We start from the raw sequence: 4,115 nt of genomic DNA, 5'->3' as shown, positions 1-4,115 counted from the left end.
CCTCTGTAGAAGGAACAATGAACAATGTTAGTGTCCTTACTACAACCCCAACAGTCTTCTTAGATTCTTAGTTATGTTTAGCTGTGACTTGGGACCTTATTCAGATTCGGTCCTCTGTGCATTCTCACGGGTGACCGATGTTGAGCGTCTGCACATGCGCATTTCTGTGCACGTGCAGATGCAGGGCGCGTGCACCCACGGCGATCGCCAGGTGCACGCACCCTACACAGTGTGCGGGGGGTGTAGAAGGGTGGGCGCCAGCTAACCCCATTAGCATATTGGAACGCCCAGTGCTTCATGAGAAAGCGGGGAGTTCTCAGGCTAATGAGGTTGTGACGGACATACGGGGGGGGGGCAGCTGACATCACTGGATGTAAGCTGCCCGCTCTGTCCTCGCACAGGGCACCTGCAGTTTAGAGTCACCATATAGCTGTCTCTGAACTGCGAGTGCTGGAGAAATAATTCAATGGTTGGCGACCATCGAATGGTTTCTCCTTGCCTATGAATGAATGGATATGTAAATCAATCATTTGCAGCCGTGCGGGGGGTCCTGCATGCGAGGGGGAGGCGGCCAGCACTGCTGGTGGCAGGCGGCATCTGATGGACTCACAAGGCTGCAAAATTTGCAGGCTTGCGAGTCAATCAGAATAATGTCCTTAATACAAAGGCTGGATTGGGAACTTTAAGAGTAGCTCTGGAAAAATGTACAGAAGTGGCCTCACGTCGGTGGCACCAAATCAAATATAGGCGGAGACAACACCCAAAGGCTGGAATCAGCTCGGCAGTGTGGTGGACCCCAGACCTATAATCTGCTGTGACAAAGCACAAACCTCCACAATTCATATAATACCCCACCTCCCCTACTGAGATTGAACTCAGATTCCAAAACATCCATCAAGTGGACAAACAACTCATTACCATAATCCCCTGAATATCTCAAATATCCCCACTCTCCCCCAATGGAGCCCAGAAATACCCCAAAAACCTACACCCCTACTCTTTAACATATATCACAATGGATATAGATGGGCATCCGCCTCAGAGAAGTATTTGCAGCATTGAGTACTTGGTTGTTTGTGTTAGAGACAGGAGAGGGGCCACTACTCTAGGCAGGGCCACATCTTAAAAACTCACTTGCTGACAGGCAGCCTCGCAGGTGCGCCGGCTTAATGGGAATCTTTACTGTAAGGTCTATGGCCAATATGCCAAAAGCAAAATGTCTGGGCGCTAGGGATAGCTAGTGTGTGATGTATACCTCAGCAGCCACCACTAGGGAGGAATGCCAACCTCCAGAGTACAACAAGAAGAGAAACACAAAAACCGTGTGGTGCTTAAAGATACATATGAAACATATAAAAATCACAGTTTATTACAAGCAATAAATCATCACACAAACAACATACTATATCAAATATAAATAAAACCAGTATTGCAAAATAACGCACCTTCTCAATATTAATGCACAATGCTAAAATGGCCTTGGATTTTGAAAGACCAATAAATAAGTATCCTTGAATGATATATATATTTTTTTGTTAGTCCAGGAGATAATTTAACCAACATTGGCTGACTGGCAGCCTCGCAGGTGTGTCGGCTTACTGTGAATCTTCTCTATGGCCAATATGCCCCTGCTTAATACCTTGCAATTCTTTTTTTACATTGCATTAATGCAGGACTAAAAGACACTAATAGCCATTTTGGTACTCTTTACCTAGAACGGCGCCCGCGATTGGCATCGCGGGCGTCGGGGGTAAAAAATCGCGGGCATCGCGGTCATTGTATGCACATAAAAAAATGGGTGCGACGCGATGCCCGCGATTTTCCCATAGGGATCAATGTTAAAAGTCAGATTGGACGCGATTTTAGTGTTAAATGCCTCAATGCCCGCGATTTTTACATAGGAAACAATGTTAAATGGGCCACAGAGCCCTAATAGTCCCCCTGAACTCTTAAATGGCCCCCACAATTTTTAACGCCACCCCACGATCAACGTGAACCCGAAGCGTGGCGAGCGCAGCGAGCCCGCGAGGGGCGGCGGTACGCGTCCTCCGACCTTTTCATACCCCCACTATCCACGTCGGCGTGGAGTTGAGAATAGAATAGTGTGGCGAGCGCAGCGAGCCACCGAGCCCGAAGCGTGGCGAGCGCAGCGAGCCCCGCGAGGGGACGCGGATACCTTCACAGGTAAACGAGTCCCTTTGCGGGCTTCACAGGTGTCCGCGTCGCCATGGACACCTGGGAAGCCCGCGAGGGGACGCGTATAACTGTGAAGGTATCCGCCTCCCCTCGCGGGGCTCGCTGCGCTCGCCACACTATTCTATTCTCAAATCCACGCCGACGTGGATAGTGGGGGTATGAAAAGGTTGGAGGACGCGTACCGCCGCCCCTCGCGGGCTCGCTGCGCTCGCCACGCTTCGGGTTCACGTTGATCGTGGGGTGGCGTTAACAATTGTGGGGGCCATTGCAGACTTTAGGGTGACTATTTGGGCTCTGTGGCCCATTTAACATGGTTTCCTATGGAAAAATCGCGGGCATTGAGGCATTGAACACTAAAATCGCGTCCAATCTGACTTTTAACATTGATCCCTATGGAAAATCGCGGCCATCGCGGCCATCGCATCGCACCCGTTTTTTTGTGCATACGATGGTCGCGATGGTCGCGATGGGCGCCGTTCTAGGTAAAGAGTACCGCCATTTTTAATTGCCTTCCATCCCTATCCCTTGTTTTCCCAGGATAACCTCTGCAAACCAATAAAAGTAAACACCATGACTCAGCCACTGAGTAGACCTGGGTGTGCTTTTCTCGCCACTGCCAAATTTGATAATGCAAAGTGTAAAATCCATTAATAGAAAATATACCATTCATAGTACTGATAGAATAGATCTGTGTACTCAGGAAACAATGAGACAGCTTTTCTATCATACCTAGCTGTGATAACGTGTTTAGCGCCTTTTGAGTTTAGGAATTTCAGGATTGTTTACAAAACTAAATATAATAGTGGTAGAGTGCAAAGTCTATTCTTTGTGTGCTGTGGCTTCAACTAACTGCTTTCACATGCTGTTCGCAAGCACCAATTCGGAGGTTTGCCGCCTAGTAACAATGGGTGGGTTAGCGCAAACATCCTGACATATTGCTATGGTGTAGAGAAGTAAAATGTAAGATACGCTTACCTGCCAAACACAACATTTTCAGTTTTAAATGAAAACTGTCAGATAAGTCTTATTTTCTTCTGGGGCAAATGCAACATTCTTAAAGGGAGGTCTCCAATAGTGAAGTTGATTGAACAAAAAGCCAAACATATATTAATTAGAAATTATATTGTATGAGTGGAAGAAGAAGAAGAAGAGGAAGAATAAGCCCTTAACTCTCACCCTTAATCCAGACGTCCGCTGGGGTGCGATAATGCAATGGAGCAGCACTCCCAATTACATACCCAGTGATCCCAATTGAGGAAAAACACAGCACGCACCAGTCTTTAGCAGATAGTCTCCAAATTGAAAGTGCAGTTTTTAATCCAATAGGAACAACCTGCTGATGTTTCAGTCCTAGCATAGACCTTTATCAAGGCAGTGGCAACAATCCAAAAGATACAGCAATCAAAATAAAGGAGGAGGCAACTGGGACAAGAGTAGAGCAGCCTGGGTCCTCTGCTATATAAAGGGAGTGGGACACTCCCACCGCTACCTGTGTACCTGGAAGTGGATATACTCCAGTCCACGATCACTAGATGTCAGTGCGATTGCAGGCAAGGGGGCTGAACAGGGGTCAAAGATGTACTAGGCGCTGATGTGATTAGGGTTGCCGCCTCTCCCCGATTTCGTTGATTCTCAAGTTTTTGGTGGCAACCCTCCAGGATTCATATCCAGCTGGAAAAGCGCCTGGAAAGCCTCCACTGTGGCACTGCCACCGGCCTGGGTTGCTGTAGGCCGCGGCGGGATGGGGGTGTCATCGGGTGCGACCGCCACGACGTGGAAGGTTATCAGGGTGGGGCGGGCGAGCTGAGAGGCTGCAGGTAGGCATGTGTGTCAGTCACTGCTGCTGCGGAGCTTCATATAGACGCTCTAGTGAGATGATGTTGTCATCACATCGCAAGTCTGTTTGCAGGCTGCAGCCA

Source organism: Crinia signifera, chromosome 2 (assembly GCF_055691185.1).
Source record: "Crinia signifera chromosome 2, ASM5569118v1, whole genome shotgun sequence".
NCBI classification, from domain to species: domain Eukaryota; kingdom Metazoa; phylum Chordata; class Amphibia; order Anura; family Myobatrachidae; genus Crinia; species Crinia signifera.
Note: the sequence above shows the minus strand (reverse complement) of the source record.